The sequence below is a fragment of the Triticum dicoccoides genome, chromosome 4B, assembly GCF_002162155.2.
Source record: "Triticum dicoccoides isolate Atlit2015 ecotype Zavitan chromosome 4B, WEW_v2.0, whole genome shotgun sequence".
NCBI lineage: Eukaryota > Viridiplantae > Streptophyta > Magnoliopsida > Poales > Poaceae > Triticum > Triticum dicoccoides.
The window spans coordinates 545,658,685-545,677,721 of record NC_041387.1 but is presented as its reverse complement, the minus strand read 5'-3'; the positions used below and the strand labels follow the sequence as shown (position 1 = coordinate 545,677,721).

At 46.7% G+C, this 19,037-nt stretch overlaps 1 long non-coding RNA gene and 1 pseudogene across 1 annotated transcript; one reads left to right on the top strand and one right to left on the bottom strand.

Moving 5' to 3' along the window:
- Window positions 1-290: 290 nt before the first annotated feature.
- LOC119292803 overlaps window positions 291-19,037 on the top strand; it is a 28,948-nt pseudogene continuing 10,201 nt past the window's right edge.
- LOC119291385 lies at window positions 14,267-16,782 on the bottom strand. Its single transcript, XR_005142377.1, has 5 exons — window positions 16,551-16,782; window positions 16,228-16,473; window positions 15,320-15,417; window positions 14,781-15,153; window positions 14,267-14,681 (listed from the first exon to the last, which is right to left on the bottom strand). It is a non-coding gene; the product is annotated as an uncharacterized LOC119291385 (long non-coding RNA).

The window sequence follows — 19,037 nt, the reverse complement described above, 5'->3', positions numbered from 1 at the left end:
TCGATCCCAAACGCTCTAGCTTCGCGGAGACAAGGATCCACCCATGCAATTTTTGCGGAGACGAGAAGCGGCGGTTGGCCAGCTTCGCTAAAACGAGAAGTGGGAGTTCGATGTAATTACACGGAATGCCACCGCTAAGTTGCATACCTGTTCGGCGAGCCTCCCGATTTCTTTTCTTCCGAGCTCTTGTAGGAACCAGCCAGTAGACGTGGGCGCATCAGGGTCATCCACATCCTTCACGCTGAATTGGGTCTGCAGCCCATGTCACCATCTATGTTCCCTAATAGCCCATGTACACACCTTTCGCTCAAAACAGCCCTGTAGTCCCCGCCGCCGTCAACATCTTCAAGGGGCTCAACATCCTCAAGCCGGCCACCGGGTGGAAGATGAGCTACATCGTCATCCTCGCCACGCTCGCCGGCATCATGCTCCTCCTCGAGGCCATCACCTGGGCGTCGTCCTGCGCCAGCGCAAGCGCAACAAGGCCTACGGTGGCCCCAATGGGACCGACGTGCAGCTATGAGCGTCGGGATCAGATCGGATCGGATCGGCATGCAGTTTTGTTGCTGCGATGTTGTGTTTATGAATGTGTTTGAGTGGTTTCGTGTTTTTATCTTTCGTCTTACTGCTTCTGTAGTAGATCTTTCTTCTTCTTCTTTTTCTTCTTCTTCTTCTTCTTCTTCTTCTTCGACTTATTTGGTGGCCATTGTATACATTTCTTTCTTCGAGCTGATGTATGATTACTTTCATTTATATGCATAGTGTATGTATTGTTTCGATTTACATATGGCCCCGTGATTGCTTCTTCATCGATCGATGTCGTGATTTGATCACGGACTAGATAACCCAAGTAGACTTTCGGCCAACGTCGGCTTCAACCAACCATGCATCGGTCAGACGGGAAAAGAGGGGAGTTTTCTAGAGGGGCGCCAACATCACCAACTCATCACCCATAATACGCAACAAAAATAAGGACCCTCTCTTCTTGTCTTGTCTTCCATTTGACAGCTTCATAACCTCATAGGGCCTGGGCTGCACCTGCACGGAGAGTGTGGGGATCGCGAAAACGATGGTTCAAGACGTACTCGAGGCCCTTAGAAAGATTCCAATTTTCCATCCAAAATATGTTGAATAATTGAACATTTTTTCATTGAGTTTGATCTATAAAATAAAAGAAAAGTAGATGAAACGTGATAACCATAATTTATATGATGAGCTTAACAGAGTGATGTAATTAGTCATGACATCGGGTACATAGCAGACAAACATCATATCCATATCAATTGCTAGTATTATAGTATCTAAAAAAAATCATTAATAGAAAGGATAGGAGAACGTATGGCACGGTGGAAGAAGAATTTTTTTTTAGAAAAGGAGAATGACCCACGGCCTCTGCATCTGGGCGATGCATGCGTCCACTTTATTAATTATTCTCACAAGACCTTACAAAGTCATACAATAGTAAGACTGAAGCCACCGTCTAAGCAACAACTGTCGCTACACCTATCCAGTTGATCAAGGGGCGCTGATAGTCTGGGCCTAATATCAAACAGACATCGCAGCCAAACTTAAACATCTAAGACCTGAGGTCCCAACCAGGACGCCTACCTGGTATGGGGCACCTACCAGTCCCGCGCACTCCTCAACCAGGACGCCTACCGGGTATGGGGCTGCCGCAGCCACCTGCCACAAGTCCATCTTCAGAGCTGTACTATTGCATCTACCGTGCCAGGTCTCTCAGCCATCGACGCCACCACGACGCCAGACAGCATCGTCCTCCTGCGCGAGTCCATCCTCCCACATCGAACTCCGAATCTACACTGCGCCACGTCGTCCAGATCCGTCGCCATCAATATATGGATGAAGCACCACTCCACCAAAGAAGTCGTCCGCTGGTCCCGAGAAGCCGAGTGCACCTCCAAGAATGCCGTCCCCAAGGGGGTTACGACACATGATTGCCGCCAACATCCAATCAGCTGATCTAGGGTTTCCCCCGAAGGTATTGAGTGGAGTTGGGAGCTTCACCTCGATGATGCCTTCATGAAGGAAACAATGATAAGGGCATCATCATCACCGCCTCCGGCCATCGGCCGAAGATCAGGTTTTCACCCGGATCCGTCCCAAGAAATCCACCCAACAACCTGTGCACCATCTCGACCACCTTCAAAGCCCCAGATCCAGTCGCCTAGATCTGGCGACCAACCGCAACAACAGTGCCACCGTGGGACCCCCGGCGCACCGGCCACTGCCTGAGTGTGCCACCAATGGAGCCTAGGAGGAGGGCTCCCACCCCGCCTCGCCAAACCACGAGAGCCACCGAGAAGGATCATGCGCGCTCGTCGCCGTCTCTGATCCGAACCAATCCATAGCAGATCGCCGTCACAGATCCGCCTTAGTCAGGGACTGCACCACGCCATGCCGCCGCGGGAAGCCCGAGCTTCACCGGCCTCCACCCTCCAGGGCCGCCGCCCTGGGATCCAGACAGAACTTTGCCGCTGCCACCGGACAAGTTCCGCCGCCGCTGACTGGCCAAGCCGCCGGTCACTGCATGACCATGCGAGCACAGCCAGCCGGCCGACCAACTCCGACGAAGAAGAAGGCCATCACCACCAAGCCTAGGGCCGGCGCTCCAGACATCCTCGTGTCGCAGATCAAGTCTAGGAGCAGTGCCCCGCCGACGGCGATTGAGATCGGTAGCACAACGAATTAGCTCGACATGAGTCAAGGCCAGATCCGCCGTTGCTGGTGCCGTCCTCCCCCGTCGCCGTCGCACCACTTCCGTGTCGCCGCCGATCTGGCCGGAGAGGAACGTCGCCTCCCAACCAGATCGAGATCCAAGGAGAAACCGCCGCCGCCGCCACGCCACAAGGGCTTTGCCCTGTGACGCCCCGGGCGACGGCGGCGGAGGGGAGCGGAAGAGGGGCGAGGCTGTAGGAGGAGGGTGGCGCCGCCGCACGGGGAAAGGACGGGGATGGTGGAAGAAGAATTGGTCGCCATGTAATCGAGCGGTCGTCTGCAGCCACGACGAAGAAAAGCCCACCAGTCGGCAAGATAGCTCATCAAAAACTTGATCGGCCCTCTCTCGTACAAGATCACAAGAGACAATGTTTCAATGTCTCACTTTGCGGTGCACGTCAAGGAGCAAGATGGGAAAGTGGTAGGCAGGGCAATGCTCAGGACATATTTGTGGGATAATTGCACTCCTTTAGTTTCAAAATAAAAGGTGCATTATTTTTTTCTTCCAAAAATCAAACATTTCTATATTTGTTCAACTTTATAGAACAATAATATCAACATCTAAAATGCTCGCCCCGTTCAGAAATATAAGTTGTTCTAATTTTGTTCTAGGATGTATACAGAAAAGTTTTACTGTGTTTATTCACTCATTTTAGTCCATGTCCACTCTATATTGACATATCCAAAACATCTTATATTTGTGAACAGAGGAAATACCAAATAAATAAAATATGAAATCATGAAAAATACCTTTGGAATGATAGTAATCCAATACTTTTTCTACAAATTTGACCAAGGGTGAAAAGTTTGACCTTTGAAAATTATAGTACTTCCTATTTATATTGGATTTTCAAAACAAGTGAAATATGCTTGGAGGGCATGGCAAATCGAACGTTTTTATGTCAATTTGTATTGTCCGCCGATGGCAAATAATGGAAAATCCGCTCAGTTCAGTTTTTTGCTAGGTTTTGTCGTGCTTCCTGAATAAATTTGCTATTCTCATAACAACATAAATTATCATTAAAACATTCGTTATGCCAACGCCCTAACATTGACACAATAAATATTTCTCCTTCATAGTATTTCAGATGGATGTGGTAGTATTTTGGGGACTACCAAAGTATTTTAGTTGTAATGAAACATTGGAGCAACTCCAACACGCCGCTTCAAATGGACGCGTGCTTTCTCCGCTTTTTATCCTTTGTGTCGACCGCCCGCTCGACGTCCGTTCTGTTTGGTTCGGGTTAGCAGTGCGCCCAACACGCCGACCCATATTTTCCCGCGCGGTCGGTTTGTTGTGGTTTTTCAACCAATATACACACATTTTGCATAGTTTCGCAAGTAAACAAATATAGCATAGTTCCACAACCCAAATAAATATATCATAGTTTACAAGTCAAATAACAATTAAATTGTCTCAAATACATTTAAAAAATACATCTATTGGTTGCCAACATGAGCCCACATATGCTCAACCAAATCATCTTGTAGCCGAATGTGAGACGCGTGCCTTCCCTGGACTAGGTAGTCGGCATGGCGGCATCCGACGAGCATGGCGTTATCAGACGAAGGAGCTGGCCGGGGGCGTGGGGGGCAACTTCGTGCTCGCGGCGACATCGGAGTGGGGGAGGGGGGTGGGTGGGAAGCTGTGGTGGCCTGACGGTGTGGTGATGGTGGCGATGACGTGGGAGGTGACGGTGTGCGGGGGAGGTGTGTGGTCGTGGATTACTGGCAGGGGCATCAAAATTGGGCAACGGGGTGGGACGGGCGAAGTCTTGTTGTCGATGGGGGTGGAAGAGAATGGCAGATGTGCCATCGACAGGTGGGCCAGGGGGAGAAGGAGGCGCGCGTCGCGCGCGTCAGCTTCGTATCCGCGCCGTTGCAAATGAGGATCAAATTTGGGCCAGGAATGGGTCGCCAGACGAACGAAAAGCGGACGCGCGTCCGTTTGGATCGACGCGTTGGACCGATTTTTCTGTTCGTGAAGACCCAAACGGATAATGCAACGTTGCAGCTAATGCTCCACTCCACCGGGAGAGTTTTTTCTTTTGTGAGGAAGTTCCTGCTCCACTCCACACTCCACAGACAGCACGCGCTGCTGAAAACCCTCGTCCTCACTCCCCACCGAGGCGATGCCGCCGCCGCCAGCGACGGCCTCAACCTTGGGCAACGGGTCGCGGTGATGAACGAGAAGCTGCTCCACGGGCATGACCTACACGAGATGGATGCGCTCTACCGCCGCTTGCTGAACCGCACCCACCACACCCGCCCCGACCCGCCCGTCTCCGCCGCCGCTCGCCTCTCCGCCCTCCCCCCCGACGACGCTGTCGACCGCGTCAGCCGCCTTCCCGACGCGGTCCTCCGCCACATCGTCTCCCTCCTGCCCGTCAAGGACGCCGCGCGCAGCGCCGCGCTCTCCCACCGCTGGCGCGGGGTCTGGCGCTCCGCCCCGCTCGTCCTCGTCGACGCCGATCTCGCCCCCGCCACCTCCGCCCTGTCCCGCGTGCTCGAGGCGCACCCGGGGCCCTTCCGCTGCGTCCACCTGATCAAGAGCTGCAGGGAGGAGTTCCATTGCCTGCTCACGCACTGGATCGAGCTTCTCGCCGCCAAGGGCATACAGGAACTCGTCATGCTCGACCAATGGGATCCTCCATTCAACGTCGTCCTCCCCTCCACCTTCTTCGGCATGGCCACCCTCACCCGGCTCCACCTCGGCTCCTGGAAGTTCCCGGACACGGCCGGCCTCCCGCGCTCCGCCTCTTTCCCCAAACTCCGTGAGCTCGGGCTCTGCAACATCCTTGTAGAGAGCAGGGATTTGGACTTCATCCTCGACAGGAGCCCCGTGCGCACAACCCATATCCTGACCGCATATCCACCAGGATGTCGCATCAACCAGGCCCACACACCTGCCCATTTTGCAGTGTATTCCATGTATAAGAGCTGCCAACTGGATGTATGGACATGTTAAGGGCCTCTTTGATTCGTAGGATTTTGAAAACGTAGGAATAGAAAAAGTATAGGATTGGAGTGGCATGTCCACTTGAATCCCATAGGATTAGCAACCAGTGTTTGATGGCACAGGAAAAATAAAAAAATTGTAAAAAGAGGTTGGAGTGGATGTTGGATTTCCTATGAAATGTAGTACAAAAGATTCCACAGAAAAAAAATTATGGGATTCAATCCTATGAATCAAAGGACCAACATAAGAAAAAATCCTAAGGATTTCAATGCTCCAATAATCCTATAAAATTCCTTTAAATCAAAGCAGCCCTAAATAGATTGTACTTTCGCCGGATTGGACAGCAGCTGGGTCCCACACTATAGATTCCCCTGCACATGCATCCTCGTTCGCCCATTGCACATGGCCTTGTTGCATAATTAACAAAAAGTGCTGCGCTCTCCGGCTCGCAAACTAAATGCCATCCAGTTCTATGCTATTCTTAACCAAAGTTCTGCATGGGCATGTCGGAAATTCACCGGCGCGGACGAGCTCGCGCGCTATCGGTATCTAGAGGCGTTCGTTTCCATCGAGATGCGTAATTTTTGATGTGGGACCGATGGGTGGTTAGGGGAGTTAATGTGTGTGCGTGACGGGCACTGACGCCGTGGGAGACGGTGTTTGTGGCCGACCGCAGATGGGTTTGACGGCGATCTAGCGACGGGTCGTTACTTTCCTGTTATCACTGGAACGGGACGTGATGGCTGGCCGGCCAGATGTTTTTAACCCAGCCCACAGGTACGTTGTTCTGTTCCCCATTCGATCCCCAAATCGAGAGAAGAAACCTTAGCGGCGCAGCAATGTTTCCTTTAGCTTGTCACAAAATCGGAGCAGAGAGATCAGTTAGGTCGAAGAAATGGAAGATCCAGGTGCTGATCCAGATCCAGGAGCAGGTGGGAGGAGAAGGTGCAGGTGCTGGTTTCGATCCATGGTCCGCCTTGCAGGAGGCGGTGGCGTGATCCGGTGGAGCCCCAACTCTGGTGCGCGACGCCCAAACCCTAGGGCCGGCGCCTCCACCTCTCTCCTCCTCCTCATCTCCTTGCGCGTAGGTATCTTCCTCCCTCCCCCGCCACTGCCACTCCATGTGCCTGCTCGTTGCTGATCCGTGCGTGCTCTGCGAATCCTTTCGTCTGCAGAAGGGTGGTTGGGGTTTCTGTAGGGGCAAGGAGAGATCTGCGATGCGCGCATCGCCGACCAGCGATGGCTTCGTGGACTGGCTGCCGGAGATTGCCGAGGCCACCTGTGGGAAGGAAAGCCTCATCTTCCAGTACAGCCTCAGCCAGCTGAGGTCTCATCCTTACTTCCTCCTTCAAAAGTCATCTCATGTACTACCTTCTTGATTCCTCAAACGTCATTTGCTAAGCCAAATAACATAGTAGTATACTAGAAGAAAGGTACTTTTCGTGGATCTAGAATTTTTTCACCGGATTATGACTTGAGACTAGACCTCTGAATTTATCTCTGTAAGTACGCTTCAGTATAAAAGAAAAGGGTACACAAACATTTCCATGTACCAAAACAATAATATGTAGTAGATAGTTTATCAAAAAGGCTGCTATGATGTGTAAAATATATACCAGGTCTTAGTCAACCGGCTAGCAACTGCAGCAACAGGGGTCGCTCATCTAAAAATAAATTAAATCATTAGTTTTTATGCGTGATGATTTTTTGTATGACCAGATTATCTTTACTGGCGATTACCTTAGGTTGTAAAAATCATATGCAATTTTTAATCTTAATCCACACTTTCAACTTCCAAATATGATGTCTGCCAAACACTGGCCCAATATTTGAGATATCGCAGCAGCGTTTAGCTGTAGAGATATCACGGTTGCATGTTTGTAGCTTCTATGGTCTCCATCAGGATTTTCAGAACTTTTGGGGGAAAGTGGCAGTTCCATCCAAATTGATTAGGTCAGAATCGTGGGTGAATTGATATTTTTATTCAATTCGATGGGAATAGCTATGCACATGTAAAGTTCTAAATCTCCAACTTACTATGTCTTTGTTTTCTGAGATTTTTATACTTCCACCTTTAATTGGTTCTCGCTACTCAGGTTTGCCCTTAGTTTTTCGATCTACGCAATCTCAATCTTCAGAGAGATTCGGAAATCTTCATCAGCAAGTGACCCTTGCTGAAACAATGATATAGGAGTTAGTGAACATAAGGAGGTAACTCATGTTTCTCTGAAACTTCCAAGAAACCGCAAAACAAAATGTTACCTTTAGCTACCAAGAAACCGAGCCTAATCGAGTCACATCACCGCAGTCCGAGAGATTAGTATCTTCTTTCCCCAAATATACAGTTTATATCCACTGAATTTTGCATGCTATTGCAGCTAGTCAGTCACACTAGCCCTGTTTTAGCTCGATTTGGTTCACAAGACATACACCAATCTTGCTGCCACCGCCAGGAATTCGACTTAATTTCTGAAGTACTAAGTATTCAGTTAATGTATACGTCACTCTTCGCTAATTATACTTGGATTGTTGCTAGGTCGAAGAAGAAACTGGTATAAATTTAAATCTAGAGGGCATGGTTGATCTTACTGCTTCGCCGGAACCTGCTACTGGGTGCAGAATGCTACCATCACCGGTAAGTGGCCTGCATTCCCTTCAGTTCACAACTAAGGCATAACTTCTGTTTCAAAAAATAATAACATAACTTGACTCAGATTGGCTTCCGTGCACTGGGCAGTCCTGATGATAACATTTGATATACGTAGTTTGGGTTCCTTGCCTCATTATACCCATATGTTTTTGTTGAGAATCACACGCAGCACAAAAAAGCAGAAGACAGACGGATGAATTCAGTTCGCAATAACTTTACAGATCTGTAATAATCCTGCTTGGAAATATAGCAAAGTGTACTGCATAGCAATTTTGTCATGTGATTCAGCAAAACTTCTATAAATGGGATGTTCATTTGGCATCATATACCTGGAATGGAAAAGTTCTCTTGATCCATGCTGACGCAATTTCACCACCTGTTCTAAGAACTTACACTTGCTCCTGGTTGTGCAATACCTCGACTAAACATCTTCCTCTTTTTACCAGGGTGACTGACGAAGAGATTTGCATGTTCCTTTATAGGGGGCACGTGGACGAGGAGACTATTAGGCTCTCCAAGGGAAGGAAACGGGCCTGTGGGACCATGGCGAGCTGATCAAGCTGCGTGTGGTCCCCTATGGCCAGCTCTGGCGCACGACGTCAGATGCAAAGGCGCTCTCGGCAATAGCTCTGTACGAGATGGGTGCCAATAGACTGCATAAAGCTTCATCAGTTATACTCATCCTTCGTCTAGGGAACTTGCATGTTCAGCAAGCATGTCCTAAAGACAAAGGATATTCTCCTCTCACTTGGATGACACGGATGCTCTAGAACACCCTAAGTCCCAGATTTCCAGCTCTATATCCCAAGGAGATTTTCTGCATCCATGCACATCCAGGGACATGTTCTAGCAGGCTTCTCCAAGAGAATCAAATTTTGTCCCCATAGTAGGAACTACGACAGTGTCAGTTTTTTTTGCTCTGCATAGCTTCTTAGTGTTGCTTCCAAAGCACTCATCCTGTCAGCGCATGGGTGGCGCTCGCTAGATGAACTTCTGACTCGCATTCTGCATCAATTGGATTAAATTTCTTAGGCCTCATCGTTGAATGCAGTGTTTAATTACATGTGATACACGGCTGAATTTGAATATCCGACAGTTCGTCTTAAGATAACGCAAGAACAGGTCATCTGCACATATAATGCTAACTGAAGATTTGGCAAACTACTGTACCTCTTCCTCCAGCCTGGGGCTTCAGGGGTGTCTTTGCCCGTAGAATGCTCAGATGCTGCTGCAGACAAGGCAATCGCATCGCAATTACTGTTGACCGGAGCGTCTCCCACATCACCAATGCTGGACTCAGCAACCAAGGGTTGTGCGGCAGCGAGATCAGCTGCTAAACGTGTACCTGTCGACGGGAAGAGAAACTGGTAGCGGAAAAGTGTACATGTCGACGGGATCTGACAAAAACTCGACTTCAACACCTCCGGCGGCCGACATCTGCATGGCCATGAGCTCCTGCTCTGTAGGCGGCTATGGGAGAAGGAAGATATATTTCTTTTACTAGTCAGCGACGCCAAGACGACCATGAGCCCAAACATGGGTACCCATTTACTTTTCAGAGTTGGGCACCCAAGTACCCTTTCGGAGGACGCCGTCTCAATAACGGAAGTTGACGGCGGCATTCGGTTATGGGCCGCTCCGACATTCATGTTCCAACGGAACAACACGAAGCTGAGCCGCTACTTTCAGGTTAGTTTGAACGGTGGAGCACCTGTACTCGACGTCAATGCACACCATAGCTACGCGTCATGGAGTCGTTCGTCCAGCTAGCGGGAGCGCACGAGCTCGTCCACACCGCCGCCGTTCTCATGGGCATGTACTCCATCCTTCTACATGAGTTCGATAGATGCAGCCTCCCCCAGTTGGTGCTTTCCCCACTTTCCCCAGTGCACCAATAGTTTGCAGTTAATTATTAGGCCTAATTTTTTTTACCTCTACGTCATGTTTGCAGTTAATTATTTCACTGGAGTCATATGAAACGAAAATTAAGCCATCGCTGCTTGTTTTAAATCGGTCCATATTGCAACCGGTTAATAAAAGAGAGAGAAGTACATATTACTACTATGAATGAACTATCGAAACGGGCAAGTTTTAACCATGTCCTCTAGTCAAACTAGTTTTTGATGAGTTGCAGTGGTTTTGACCGTTCGACACCTAGTCAGTCGCTGAGTTAGATGCCATGCACAAAACTGAATGTGTCCAATTCTTTTTGGAAAAAAAAAACAATAAAATCAACATTAACATGGTGACCATATGGAGAAAGTTTCAAATTTTATTGTAAAACATATTAAAATCCACTAGAAAAATACATATTCAACCCCCTTGTATTCAGCAAAATACATATACAACAAAAAAAAACAAAAAGTACAGTTGATGTAGTACCATTAGCGTGGCCCACCAAATTGTCAGCCATGCATGGTTTTCGACCCTCTTATGAGGGGTTCGCATGTATATATGGATGTATTAAAACAGATGCGGGGCCGAGGCCTATAGATTTCTGACACTAGGTTATGAATTCATCGCACTTATATATTAAAACACGAAAGCACCCGGCATGCTATATTAAAGTTTGTCGTTCAAAGATATATCCTTGTGCAATCACTCAATGAATTACGCATCGGGTATGTTTGGTTAAAGTTCATTAATTTAGTGGGCGTTTATCTTTGTGCAATCGTCCAATGGTTTCAATAAAGTCCGCCATGTTTTAACAAGAAAGCACCGGGCACGCTATAATGAAGTTTGTCATGCGGGGATTTATTCTAGTGCAATTGCCCGATGAATTATGAAAAGTCCTTCATGTTCGTACACGAACGCACCAGGTATGCTGGATTAAAGTTTATTAAGTGGGGGTCTATCTTTGTGGAATCGCCCAGTGCTTTCTGTAAAGTCCTTCGTGTTTGAACACGAAAGCAGCGGCCATGCTATATTAAAGTTTGTCATTCGGGGATCTATCCTTGTGCAATTGCCCAGTGAATTATGTAGAGTCCTTCATGTTTGTACATGAACGCATCGGGTATGCTAGATTAAAGTTCATTAAGTGGGGGTTTATCTTTGTGCAATCGCCCGATGCTTTCAGTAAAGTCCTTCGTGTTTGAACACGAAAGCACCGGGCATGCTATATTAAAATTTGTCATTCGGGGATCTATCCTTGTGCAATCGCCCAGTGAATTATGTAAAGTCCTTCATGTCTGTACATGAATGCACTAGGTATGTTGGATTAAAGTTAATTAAGTAGGGGGTCTATCTTTGTGCAATCGCCTGGTGCTTTCTAAAGTCCTTCGTGTTTGAACACGAAAGCACCGGGCATATGCTATATTGAAGTTTTTCATGCGGGGATCTATCCTTGTGCAATTGCCCAATGAATTATGTAAAGTCCTTCATTTTCGTACACGAACGCACCGGGTATGCTAGATTAAAGTTCATTAATTGGGGGTCTATCTTTGTGCAAACGCCCCGTGCCTTCAGTAAAGTCTTCGTGTTAGAACACGAAAGCACCACAAGAGTAATACTCGGTAAAGTCCTTCATCTTGATCCACAAGAGTAATACAAGTGGCAAACGAAAGTTCATTTGCATGGACTAAAATCCTCGTTAAAGTACTTCTACTCGAGTTACATGAGCACCATCCATGTAAATGAATTTTTTTATATTCAGAGTGTTTAGACCCTTCATCTCGAATCACGTGAGCATCAGTTCTTGGTTTACTTTTGGTAGAATTTATATGCATTCGGCGTACCTCTTTCTAAAGTGTTTCCTCTCGAATCACATCAGTACTAGTTGTATTGAAGATCGAGATCATGTCCATTTATTAGAACTAATTGTTGAAGTCCTTCATCCCGATTCACACGAGTACTATGAGTGGCAAACGAAAGTTTGTGTGCATGGACAATAATCCTCGTTAAAGTCCTTCTACTCGAGTCACATGAGCACCATCCATTCAGATTGTCGTAAACCCTTCATCTCGAATCACACGAGCCTCGTGGCACACGAAAGTTATGTGCAAAGTTTTGAACTACTCGGTAAAGTCCTTCATCTTGATTACCAAGAGTAGTATAAGTGGCAAACGAAAGTGCGTGTGCATGGACTGCAATAATCGTTAAAGTACTTCTACTCGAGTCACATGAGCACCATCCATGTATATGAAAAGTTTTATATTTAGATTGTTGTGAACCCTTTATCTCGAGTCACACGAGCCTCGTGGCACACGATAGTTTTGTGCAAAGTCTTGAACTACTCGGTAAAGTCCTTCATCTTGATCCACAAGAGTAATACAAGTGGCAAACGGAAGTTCGTGTGCATGGACTAAACTCCTCGTTAAAGTACTTCTACTTGAGTTACATGAGCACCATCCATGTAAATGAAAAGTTTTATATCCAAAGTGTTTAAACCCTTCATCTCAAATTACATGAGCATCAATTCTTGGTTTACTTTTGGTAGAATTTATATGCATTCGGCGTACCTCTTTCTAAAGTGTTTCCTCTCGAATCACATCAGTACTAGTTGTGTTGAAGATCGAGATCATGTCCATTTATTAGAACTAATTGTTGAAGTCCTTCATCTCAATTCACACGAGTACTATGAGTGGCAAACGAAAGTTCGTGTGCATGGACAATAATCCTCGTTAAAGTCCTTCTACTAAGTCACATGAGCACCATCGCGCCTGACTGCGGTTTTGGCGGATGGTGGCGGCGTCTCTGACGTTGTTTCCTTCTCGAGGCATCATCGTTACAGGTCATGTCAACCTGATCGCGAGGTTCCACGGGGAACCCTAGATCTGAGTCTACCGGATCGGATGATGACGATGTTTCGATTCCGTTCTCCCTCCCGGGGGCATCGTTTTGGACCAAGTGCTAGCTGGAGGGGACAAGAGGAGGAGCGGTGTGGCATCTGACACGTCGACAACGGCGGGTCTCAGCGGCATGGAGCAGCAGGGTCTCGCCGATGCAGCAGTACAGTACTAAAGATTGGTGGCAGGTGGCTGTGGTGGCCTCATACCGGCAGGCGTCCTGGTTGAGGAGTGCACCGGACTGGTGGGTGCCCCATACCCGGCAGGCGTCCTGGTTGGGACCTCAGGTCTTAGATGTTTGGTTTGGCTGCGAGGTCTGTTTGGTATTAGGCCCAGACTATCAGCATCCCTTCATCAACTGGATAGGACTAGCGACATATGTCGCCTAGACGGTGGCTTTAGCCTTACTGTTGTATGACTTTGTAAGGTCTTGTATGAATAATTAATAAAGTGGTTGCATGCATCTTCCAGATGCAGAGGCCGGGGGTCCTCCTCCTTTTCGAAAAAAAACATGAGCACCATCCATGTATATGAAAAGTTTTAATTTAGATTGTCGTGAACCCTTCATCTCGAGTCACACGAGCCTCGTGGCACACGATAGTTTGGTGCAAAGTCTTGAACTACTCGGTAAAGTCCTTCATCTTGATCCACAAGAATAACACAAGTGGCAAACGAAAGTTCGTGTGCATGGACTAAAATCCTCGTTAAAGTACTTCTACTTGAGTTACATGAGCACCATCCATGTAAATGAAAAGTTTTATATTCAGAGTGTTTAAACCCTTCATCTCGAATCACATGAGCATCAGTTCTTGGTTTACTTTTGGTAGAATTTATATGCATTCGGCGTACCTCTTTCTAAAGTGTTTCCTCTCGAATCACATCAGTACTAGTTGTGTTGAAGATCGAGATCATGTCCATTTATTAGAACTAATTGTTGAAGTCCTTCATTTTGATTCACACGAGTACTATGAGTGGCAAACGAAAGTTCGTGTGTATGGACAATAATCCTCGTTAAAGTCCTTCTACTCGAGTCACATGAGCACCATCCATGGCAGATCAAGGAAACTATGTAGAATCAAATGTTGGTAGAGCATCATACTAAGATCAACTAAAAAACATATAAACATTTGTCAAAAATGAACAACCTAGTAGGAATTTCGATTGCACTTTGTACTCACATCAGTACAATGGCAAAACTTTACACGTCCTTGTAACTTGCCAATTTTACATGTCTTAACAGCGCATCGAGACATTCGCTACCAAAAAAACACAAGCCAGGCATAAAATGATCCTACTTGTTCCCTGGATACATAAATCTTCATATTTCTTAACAGCGCATCGAGACATTCGCTACCAAAAAAACACAAGCCAGGCATAAAAACATATTCTGTGGCCAGTGCTATCTCCAACATAATATTTTCATTGGAAGACACCGAACAAACTTCCGGAGTAGGTATTTATCTTGCTTTTTGCAGGACATGCCATTTGCACCATCTGTGTGTGGTATCAGGCCACTGGGAGGATATAGCCTTCTCCATTGCACGGGCTTGGTCTGTGAAAATTGAAGAAACCACTTTATCGGTGAGGTGTATGCAGGGAGATATAGCAGTTCAGTAAATGGCATGATGACAACATTATGCTTTTAAATTACCTGTCAGTATTGTTCTTGGAGCCTTCCCTCCCATCAAGGACACAAATTCCTTGAACACCCACTCAAAGGTCTTCGTAGTTTCATCGCGAAGCAATACTCCCCCAAATATGATGCTCTGGAAGTGATTGTAGACACCAACAAAAAATCCGAATGGCATGTCGTACTGGTTGGTACGATATGTTGTGTCAAGGTTATTGCGTCTCCGAAGAATTTGTACTGGTGGAGGCTCTTACCATCTGTCCACATCAGTGCTCTGGTTTTGCTCTCTTCATCCACAAGCACACTATCAACAAAATTTGGATTCTTCCCTTTCAGATCAGAAAAGAGCTGAATTGTCTTCCTGATGTCATCATCTCCTTGTTGCTGATTCATCCTGTTGCACAGATAACGCAGAGACCTCTTGTTAAAGGGCAAGTTTTCCATATCTCCAAAAAAGCTTACAATCACACCGAAAGTCTTGCAAGTGTATAGGTTGTAGAAGTCGTAAGCTTCGTCCAAAGAATCAAATTCCTGGCTGATCTCCGGCTTGATGACGATACCTGACTTCTTATCTGCATAATTTCTCATGGCTTTCCCCAAAGCACTTTTCCTTCCCGATAATGAGGCGCGGCAGTCGGATATCTTCCCAAGTCGGACCCTACATATGTTTGAGATGTTAACCGCAATTCGAATGATAACAACCTCTGTCTAATATGTAACAACCAATTGCTCCAAAATAATGAACCGTGTAGCCTGCAAATTTGACAATATAAAAGCCTAATAAAAAGGCGACAAAGTCTGACTATCAAATGAACTATAAACAATAGACGAGTTTATGATTCCTTGACACAAATCAGAATTTGGATCATATACTGCACCCCAGATAGACAAACTGTTAACAGAAAAAAATCTGAACCCTATCAAGCTCTTCCTCCTGTTCCTGTATATGTCCATGATAAAAACTGAAGTGGTGATGCTCCCCTAATGTTGGTGATAAAGAGTAAAATGCTGATGCTCCCCTAATTATTTTAGGTGCAGTCAAATCTTCATCAAACTATCAACTTTACTGAAATATCAGGCTGCCTAGAATGCTCAGATGTTAAAAAAAGCGAACTAATGTACTGAAAATGAGAAACTGAACATGCGTCATTGATCTATCTAAATTCAGGCTGACCAGAATGCTCAACTCAGAATGAGAAACTGAACTACTTTATTGATAAAACATTACTAGTTGGCTGAAAGTTGTATCTCAGATTGGGGATAGTACCAAAGTTTTAAATAGCGCGCTAAGCCTCTTAGCGGCGGACCTCTTCTAAATGCTATAGCGTGCTATAGCGGAGCTATAGCGAGCTATTTAAAATGTTTGCTCAAGTGTTTGAACAAAAGACTCTTAGCGCGAGACCTTTTCTAAACGCTATAGCGTGCTATAGCGGAGCTTTAGCGGGCTATTTAAAACCATGGATAGTACCTTTGAGGTCACGGACTTGGAGTGCACCCGGATTAAGATTGGGGCTCTTTGTGACTGTCGGTGCTGTCAATATCTGGGACATTGAAAAATTCGTCCGTGGCTTCATGAACTTGAGATGCAGAACTTGAGGAAGGAGAATCAGTATCTTCATCTTCCCCTCCATCCCCGCACTCGTCGCCGCCCTGCCCTTCCTCTAGTCCTCCCAGATCTGGAACCGCATCGACATCGACCGGCTGGGAACAGAAGCTGCACATGAACTGGAGAAGGTGAAGATCCACGGAGAAGACAAAGGAAGAAGAAGAATATCTTGTGAGAGGAGATACCTGAACATGAGATCCATGAAAATGACTCCCCATCGCGATTCATCGACGAATCGTAAGGAAATCTCGAGATCCAGGTGCTGCAATGGGGAGGGCGTGGTTCCGCCGGTGGATGGAGCTGCGTCTGCCTGATGAGATTCGAAATTTGAACTGCGTCCGGCTTGGTGGATGGGGCAGCTTGGTCACGGGGGTAGTGGACGGGGGAGTAGGCGAGTACGGGCTAGACGCGACGCGAGCGTAGGCAGGAGCCAGATAGGATAGGACATGTATTCGCTTCGTATTGCGCCCAGAAAACTGAAATCGCCAAATCCGGGTGGAGCCATGTGGGCCAGGCTCGCGCGGATTCACAGGGGGCAGCAACGGCTCCGATACTGGTTGGCTGGTTGCGCGCGCAACCAGTTGGGAATAGCCTTATTCGGCAATCGCCCGCAGCCACGACCAAGAAAAGCCCAGCAGTCGCGCGAGAGACCTCCAAAAAAACTTTCGCCCCTCTCTCGTACAAGATCACAAAAGACAATGTTCCCCTCTCTCGTACAAGATCACAAAAGACAATGTTTTATAGACTTACGTCTAGAAGCGAGATGAAAAAGCGGTAGGCAGTGCAACGCTGAGGACATCTTTGTGGGCTAATTGTAGTCCTTTTGTTTCAAAATAAAAGGTACATTGATTATTTTTAAAGTCAATCATTTCTATGTTTAATCAAGCTAAAAATAATATCAACATCTAAAATGCTCTTCCCGTTCACAAATGTAAGTTGTTTTAATTTTGTTCTGAATAGCATGTATACAGAAAAGTTTTAGCATGTTTGTTCACTCATTTTAGTTCGTGTGTAGTCAGTATTAAGATATCCAAAATACTATATTTGTGAAAAGAGGGAATACCAAATAAATAAAATATGAAATCATGAAAAGTACCTTTTGGAATGATAGCAAGCCAATACTTTTTCTACAAATTTGACCAAGCATGAAAAGTTTGACTTTCAAAATTATAGTACATCCTATATTTTATATTGCATTTTCAAAACAAGTGAAGTTCGCTGGGAGGGCGAGACAAATCAAACGTTTTCATGCCAATTTGTATTGTCCGTGGATGGCAAATTTCTTTAGTATGAATGAAAAATCCTCCCAGTTCAGTTTTTTCGCTAGGTTTTGTCGTGCTTGCTAAAGAAATTTGCCATTAATTCTCATGACAACATAAATTATCGTAAAAAACATTCCTCTTTTATACTCTCCCCTTCGGAATTACTCGTCCAAAAAATGAATGTATCTAGATGTATTTTAGTTGTAGATACATTCATTTTTATGACAAGTAATTCCGAACGGAGGAGGGAGTATTATTTTAGATGGATGAGGTAGTATTTTGGGGACTACCAAAGTATTTTAGTTGTAATGAAACATTGGAGCAACTCCAACACGTCGATTCAAATGGACGCGTGCTTTCTACGCTTTTTATCTGTTTGTGTCGGCCACCCGCTCGGCGTCCGTCCTGTTTGGTTCGGGTTAGCAGTGCGCCCAACACGCCGACCCATATTTTCCCGCGCGATTGGGTTGTTGTGGTTTTTCAACCAATATACACACATTTTGTATAGTTTCGCAAGCAAACAAATATAGCATAGTTCCACAACCCAAATAAATATATCATAGTTTACAAGTCAAATAGCAATTAAATTGTCTCAAATACATTTAAAAAAAAGATACATCTATTGGTTGCCAACACGAGCCCACATATGCTCAACCAAATCATCTTGTAGCCGAATGTGAGACGCGTGCCTTCCCTGGACTAGGTAGTCGGCATGGCGGCATCCGACGAGCATGGCGTTATCAGACGAAGGAGCTGGCCGGGGGCGTGGGGGGCAACTTCGTGCTCGTGGCGACATCAGAGTGGGGGGGGAGCTGTGGTGGCCTGACGGTGTGGTGATGGTGGCGACGACGTGGGAGGTGACGGTGTGCGGGGGAGGTGTGTGGTCGCGGACTACTGACAGGGGCATCAAAATTGGGCGACGGGGTGGGACGGGCGAGGTCTTGTTATCGATGGGGGTGGAAGAGAATGACAAATGTGCCATCGACTGGTGGGCCAGGGGGAGAAGGAGGCGCGCGTCGCGTCCGCTTCGTATCCGCGCCGTTGCAAATGAGGATCAAATTTGGGCCAGAAATGGGTCGCCAGACGAACGAAAAGCGGACGCGCATCCGTTTGAATCGACGCGTTGAACCGACTTTTCTGTTCGTGAAGACCCAAACGGATAATGCAACATTGCAACCACCGGGAGAGTTTTTTCTTTTGTGAGGAAGTTCCTGCTCCACTCCACGCTCCACAGACAGCACGCACTGCTGAAAACCCTCGTCCTCACTCCCCACCGAGGCGATGCCGCCGCCGCCGGCGACGGCCTCAACCTTGGGCAACATAGGGGTCACGGTGATGAACGAAAAGCTGCTGCACGGGCATGACCTACACGAGATGGATGTGCTGTACCGCCGCTTGCTGAACCGCACC